Below are 8001 nucleotides of genomic sequence, written 5' to 3'. Positions count from 1 at the left end.
TTCACCATGTTATAGACCACTTTGATGTAGTGTAGAAACAGAAGTTACATTTCACCATGTTATAGACCACTTTGATGTAGTGTAGAAACAGAAGTTACATTTCACCATGTTATAGACCACTTTGATGTAGTGTAGAAACAGAAGTGACATTTCACCATGTTATAGACCACTTTGATGTAGTGTAGAAACAGAAGTGACATTTCACCATGTTATAGACCACTTTGATGTAGTGTAGAAACAGAAGTTACATTTCACCATGTTATAGACCTTACTGGTGTAATTTAGAACAGAAGTTTCAATACATCATGTTACAGAGCTTACTGATGTAGTTTAGAAACAGAAGTTTCAATACATGATGCTACAGACCTTATTGACGTAGTTTAGAAACAGAGGTTTTAATATATGATGTCAGAGACCTTAATGATATAGTTTACACACAGAATTTCAATACACTATATTAGAGACCATAGTGATGTAGTTTAGAAAAAGATGTTCCAACAGATTATGATAGTGACCTTACTGATGTAGTTTACAAACATAAGTTCCAATACATCATGATAGTGACCTTACTGATGAAGTTTACAAACATAAGTTCCAATACATCATGATAGTGACCTTACTGATGTAGTTTACAAACATAAGTTCCAATACATCATGATAGTGACCTTACTGATGAAGTTTACAAACATAAGTTCCAATACATCATGATAATGACCTTACTGATGTAGTTTACAAACATAAGTTTCAATACATCACGTTACAATTCAGATCATGATATAAATAACAGCTTCAATACATCATGCTACATATATTTAATTGTTGGTACTAAGTTGAAACTCAGTTTCTGATAATTTTCAAAACCTTCACATATTGAGTTGACTTATTAGCTGACCTAATGAATTATTTGATCAAATCACTGCTACAGTTCCTTTTATTGTAACTTTCTACATGTACTTACCTTGTTTGTTTTTAATTTACGTTAAAGGTTTTGGTTTACCTAACCAAATATTAATACATCTTTCAACAACAATAGACAACTTCTTACTTAATATCTTATGTTATTGGCCTCTTTTTGAATACATGATATAAAGGTAGTTGTATGTTGAAAAGTCACATATAGGCTGGAAATTGTGACAACGACAATAGAATAATAGCTTTTCTTTACCTGGTTACAGTAGACTTTACTATAATGTTGTTCTCTACCAGTGAAGAAATGTACTCCGAAGTTTAAGTCTTTGGATCATTTATACTTGAAATATTAGGATTATATGGACAATTACTGACAGTCTTAAAGACACAAAACTTCGTGTATATTATTTTCATTTATGCTGTAAGATTTGCTTGAGAACCTACTTTTGTCCTCATGAATAGTTAGGGTGTAACAAAACTTGCATTATCGTGAGGTTTATGTTTTAAAAACAAAAGAAGGGAAATTACCAACATTTTACTTTCTAAAGAAATATCGGATTGTTTGTTGATGTATTATCTCACAGTCGTCGATAGAGACTAATTAACTTATTTATGTCGAGACGTTTAAGTTGTCTTTTTATGAACAACGAACGAGGATAAGAAAGAAAATGGACACATTTTGTTTCAAATAGATGTTTTTTTTTTTTATGAAGTTGCTTGAAGAGCTGTGACAAACCCATAAAAATCTATATATTTAATAACAAATTTCTGATTGAGAATATTTCATTTTGCTTCTAATGTGTACTAAATTAATAAACAAATAAATAATAAATTTAATTTTACTTTTGCTGTAAATCGCAGATTAATTACCATACAATAAAAATGTTTTATTTTGTTCAGTTCATAGGTTTAAGTAGATGTTGTCATATCTTTTGTTCAGACGTATTAGATGTGACAACATTTATATTACAAGGTAGACAAAACTTTACCTTGCCTTTAGTAGAAAAGACATATTTTTTAACAGTAGAATTTGTTCATATTTTATTTTCTCAGAAGATACATATTTTGTATGTGACCACACCGTCGATCTTAAGAGTTATTTGATTCGAAAATAACGTTCTAGAGTTATGAATAAGAACGAGTTAGTCATACAGTCTTTCACTATAATAAGGCCTAGCACGGCCAGGTGATTAAGGTCGCAGGTTCGAATCCCAGTCACACCAAACATGCTCGCCCTTTCAGTCGTGGTGGCGTTATAAAGTGACTGTCAATCCCACTATTCGTTGGTAAAAGAGTAGCCCAAGAATTAGCGGTGGGTGATGATGACTAGCTGCCTTCCCTCTAGCCTTACACTGCTAAATTAGAGACAACTAGCGCAGATGTCCTTCGTGTAGCTTTGCGTGAAATTCAAAACAAACACTATAATAAACGTTATGAAGTGACGTTTTGTGAGGTTAAGAAATAAAATAATTTCTGAGGTTAATAAGCGACAAGCTTAATGAGGTTCTGAAATACAGGATATGTGGGCTAAGAAGTAAGATTATTTGTGAGTTACAAAATAGTCATACCTTTAGTTGTCAAAAATCAAAATAATCATTTCATTTCGATAAAATTTGAATCAATGCGTGATTGAAAGAAGATTAATTTTTATTAAGAATAGCCTCACAATTTTGTGTACAACTGGCTTATATTACATGTGTAAAATGTACGAGTTTGGTTTGGTTTGTTTCGAATTTGACTCAAGGGTACATGAGGACTATATGCGCTAGCCGTCCCTAATTTAGCAGTGTAAGACTATAGAGGGAAGGCAGTTAGTCATCACCACTCACCGCCAACTCTTGGGCTACTCTTTTGCCCACGAATATTGGGATTGACCGTCACTTTATAACGCCCTCACGGCTGAAAGGGCGAGCATGCTTGGTGTGACGGGGATTCGAACCCGCGACCCTCGGATTACTAGGCTAACTAGTAATGCTAGGCGTTATTATAGTACGAGAACTTTGGTCTTACGCAAAAATTTTCTTATTTGGTTTGAAAATATGTTATTAATATTTCTTTTCTTCCTCTGAGTAAATATATTTTCTCAATTTAATTATATTCTTGTTTTATATTTGCTGGTTTATTTGTAATTAAGTACAAAGCTACACAAATATCGAAACTGATCTCTAGGGTTTTAATTCCACAGAAAGACTAATATGACACGTGGGGAATTTTTTGCTAGAAAATGGTCTAAATAAGGTGAATTGAAAAATTTTCTAACTGTAAACATGCTCGTTTATTTATGAGAAATCTAATAAAAGAGACAAAGTATTTGAAAGGTTTAATGAACCAAATTATGAAATATAATTTTCCTTTACATAAATATACAGAGTGAAAGAAGTACGTGCTCTTCCCTGGTTGTTCATTCTTGTTCTTCACACTTACAAGTGATGGTTGTCTGTAAAAATACAGTAAATTATACAAGTATAACAAAATATCTGAATATTTATTGTTATAATATAAATTTAGAACACCAAAAATGATCTAGTTAGCGGTAAGCCTTAGATTTTCTTAACTATATCTGTCAGAAAATATTTATTTTATTCTATTTTCAAACGTGACTCATAAAAAAAAACATTTCTGGTTTGTTTAAATTAAAGTGCTGTTTAAAAGAAATCAAATACTAGACCAGTTCCAATATATTTGCTTATAATGATCTCTTAGTTATTAATTTACAATAATCTAAAATCGTGAAGGTAATACAAGTGCTGTTTTTAATAATTGTTTTGTTGTTGTTGTTTTGAATTAAGTACAAGGCTACACAATGGGCTATCTGTGCTCTGCCCACCACGGGTATCAAAACCCGGTTTTTAGTGTTGTAAGTCCTCAAACATACCGCTGAGCCACTGGGGAGCAGTTGTTTTGTAATATTTATAACTAATATGTGTCGTCTTCCTATTAAACAAATACGATAACAAATACAACATCAGAATAGATATCAGAATACACAATAAAGTTTTGGTAAATCAATTTGTGTTGAAATATAAAATAAAAAACACTCGACACCAGTGACGAGAAAATTTTAATTTTTACCTATTAAACATACTCATCCCAAGTGACGAGAAAAATCCAATTTATCTATCAGAACTATCCGTATCCAGTGCAGAAAAGTTTATATTCATCTATGAAAGTTAAATCATTTCATGGATTTTAAGAGTTTAATTTCGTTTCACTCTTGGATTCACCAAGACTCAAAATTTTGAGATACTTTAAAACCCCAAAAACATATTGTTGAGCGTTTCGGTCACGTTAAGAGACGCTCTCGAATACCATAAGTTAAATCTACAATTTAATTCTTTAATTTCCGTCTTATTTTTCAATGTGATTAATTCCTAACAATTTAGTATAATAGAATATTCTTGGTGCGAAATAAGGTTTGGTATTAATATTAGTTCTGTATATTCGCCCGTCATTTTAAAGGTGAACTTTCAGCTTTACCTATGTGCGAAGTTTTTAAACACAGCGTAAGGAGCAGCCGCCGTACACGAGAGACAGACGAACACTCCCTAAAGGCACCTTGATTCGCAGTATTATGCCATTATATATATATAAGATACATCGATAATTTCAATTTATATACAAGGATATTTTATTCGTTGTATTATATGTAAAACTTACATTAACGTCCATAATGTTTACGGTAACCACCGCCAAATCCTCCTCCAAATCCTCCGCCAAATCCACCACCAAATCCACCTCCAAATCCACCACCAAATCCTCCACCGAAACCCCCTCCTAAACCGCCGCCAAAGTTACCAAAACGTCCGTATCTACGTCGTCTAAATCCACCATACGGATAAGCATCGGTGAGGTTCAACAGGAGGACAAGAGCCATAAGAACCAACAACTTAATGTTCATGATAGCTATGCAAACCAAATGGAATATATCAAAGTATTATTAAATCTAACATCTTAATGTTCATGATAGCTATATATACCAAATGGAATATATCAAAGTATTATTAAATCCAGCAACCTGATGTTCATGATAACTATACACACCAAATGGAATATATCAAAGTATTATTAAATCCAACAACTTAATGTTCATGAGAGCTATGCACACCAAATGGAATATATCAAAGTATTATTAAATCCAGCAACCTGATGTTCATGATAGCTATACACACCAAATGGAATATATCAAAGTATTATTAAATCTAACATCTTAATTTTCATGATAGCTATACACACCAAATGGAATACATCAAAGTATTACTAAATCCAACAACCTGATGTTCATGATAGCTATACACACCAAATGGAATATATCAAAGTATTATTAAACTTTAATAACGAAGTTTTCTCTTATAGTTTCTGTGGTTTGATTTTAAAATTCCTTAATTTTTATCGTTGTTAGAATACTAAACTTGTGAACTTTTCAGAACTTATAATATTGATCGTTATAGGGCTCGTTGAAAAAAACATATTACATCTTGTAGAGAAATTTCCATTTTTTAGACCTTATCTAGAAAGCTACACACACGTTGTAAGAACTTTAAAAACCATGAAAAGTAGCAAGAACTTGATTCAAAGAATCAAAATGAATCAAAAAAGTTATACTACCTGAGTTATGTAAAAAATTTAAAAGACAATTTTTATTTAAAAAAAAAAGACATTACAAACAGTGAGAGTGTATTTTCTTATAGCACAGCCACAGTGGACTATCTCCTGAGACAACCAAGAAGAATCGAACCCTCCATTTTAGTGTTGTACATCTGTAGACTTACCTCTTTACTAGCAGAGGGCACTACAAACACCCATGAGTTCTTAATTTAAAGAATATACAAAGCTGTATTATTTTACCTGTACAATACTATAACAAGTTGTATTATTTTACCTATACAATACAATAAAATGTTTTATTATTTTACCCATAGAACATTATAACAAGTTGTATTATTTTACCCATACAATACTATAACAAGTTGTATTATTTTACCCATACAATGCTATAACAAGTTTTATTATTTTACCCACACAAAACTATAACAAGTTTTATTATTTTACCCTTACAATACTATAACAAGTTTTATTATTTTACCCACACAATACTATAACAAGTTTTATTATTTTACCCACACAATACTATAACAAGTTTTATTATTTTACCCTTACAATACTATAACAAGATGAAGTTATTATTTGTTATTAAGCACAAGCTATGAAAAGGGTTGTTTGTTTACTGTCTAAAACCCCATATATGGAAACCCGATTTCAAACACTGTCAGTCCCCAGATAAACAGTTGTGCCATTAGAGGGAGAAAAATTACAAGATTTCTCTAAATAAATCTTTGTGATTAGTTTACAAATGTAAGTTTATGGACACCATGTTAGAGTCCATATTGATGTAATATAGGAATAGAATGTTTAATACACCATGTTAGAGACCATATTGATGTAGTTTAGAAACAGAAGTTTCAGAGATGTATTACATTAATGATGTAGCTTACACACAGAATTTAAATACACAATGTTAGAGACCATAGTGATGTAGTTTACAAACATAAGTTCCAATACATCATGATAGTGACCTTACTGATGTAGTTTAGAAACATAAGTTCCAATACATCATGATAGTGACCTTACTGATGTAGTTTAGAAACATAAGTTCCAATACATCATGATAGTGACCTTACTAACGTAGTTTAGAAACATAAGTTTCAATACATCATAATAGTGACCTTACTGATTTACAAACATAAGTTCCAATACATCATGATAGTGACCTTACTGATGTAGTTTAGAAACATAAGTTCCAATACATCATGATAGTGACCTTACTGATGTAGTTTACAAACATAAGTTCCAATACATCATGATAGTGACCTTACTAATGTAGTTTAGAAACATAAGTTTCAATACATCATGATAGTGACCTTACTGATGTAGTTTACAAACATAAGTTCCAATACATCATGATAGTGACCTTACTGATGTAGTTTAGAAACATAAGTTCCAATACATCATGATAGTGACCTTACTGATGTAGTTTACAAACATAAGTTCCAATACATCACGTTACAATTCAGATCATGATATAAATAACAGCTTCAATACATCATGCTACATATATTTAATTGTTGGTACTAAGTTGAAACTCAGTTTCTGATAATTTTCAAAACCTTCACATATTAAGTTGACTTATTAGCTGACCTAATGAATTATTTGATCAAATCGCTGCTACAGTTCTTTTTATTGTAACTTTCTACATGTACTTACCTGTTTGTTTTTAATTTAAGTTAAAGGTTTTGGTTTACCCAACCAAATATTAATACATCTTTCAACAACAATAGACAACTTCTTGCTTAATATCTTATGTTATTGGCTTCTTATTGAATAGATGATATAGAGGTAGTTGTATGCTGAAGAGTTACATATAGGCTGGAAATTGTGACAACGACAATAGAATAATAGCTTTTCTTTACCTGGTTACAGTAGACTTTACTATAATGTTGTCCTCTACCAGTGAAGAAATGTACACCGAAGTTTAAGTCTTTGCACCTTTTATACTTGAAAGCAACCTACATCAGGATCATATTTATTCTCTATAATTATATGCATATGTATGCCTTGGGGGGGGGGGAAACTTTATAGTGATTGATAGACACGTAATGGTTTTAACCTTCTCTTCACGTATTCTACAAGGTAAGCCTGTAAGCATAGTTTTGTCATTGGGAACTGTTGGGTGAAATGAAACTTACACTTCTGATTTACAAACAAATATGTTCAAGAAGGGAAATTACCAACATTTTATTTTCTAAGTAGGTAGTATGGAGCACGTGACACAGGTTTTTTTGTCGAAGTATTTTTTCATTGGTCTATAATGATAGAAAAGTCATTGATAGTTAACTTATTTGTCTTGCGAAGTCTTTTTTATAAGCGATGGGGAAGCACAAGCTAGAAATAGGACGCTTTTTATGCTAAAAAGATGATGTTTTATCTTTTATAAACCTGATTAAAGAGCTATGATGTAACCCTTAAATTTCACTTCCTCACTTCGTTTACTCCAAGGAGTTGGCTAACAAACCTGACGTGCATATTGATTAACCA

The 8001-nt window shown here is 31.5% G+C and overlaps 1 long non-coding RNA gene across 1 annotated transcript; it reads right to left on the bottom strand.

The window, feature by feature from the left end:
* Nucleotides 1-3212: 3212 nt before the first annotated feature.
* On the bottom strand, nt 3213-7515 carry LOC143242794 (uncharacterized). Its single transcript, XR_013023250.1, has 3 exons — nt 7377-7515; nt 4567-4812; nt 3213-3346 (listed from the first exon to the last, which is right to left on the bottom strand). It is a non-coding gene; the product is annotated as an uncharacterized LOC143242794 (long non-coding RNA).
* Nucleotides 7516-8001: the final 486 nt, after the last annotated feature.

The sequence above is a fragment of the Tachypleus tridentatus genome, unplaced genomic scaffold, assembly GCF_004210375.1.
Source record: "Tachypleus tridentatus isolate NWPU-2018 unplaced genomic scaffold, ASM421037v1 Hic_cluster_2, whole genome shotgun sequence".
Classification (NCBI taxonomy): Eukaryota; Metazoa; Arthropoda; class Merostomata; order Xiphosura; family Limulidae; genus Tachypleus; species Tachypleus tridentatus.
This window is presented reverse-complemented; position numbering and strand designations above follow the sequence as displayed.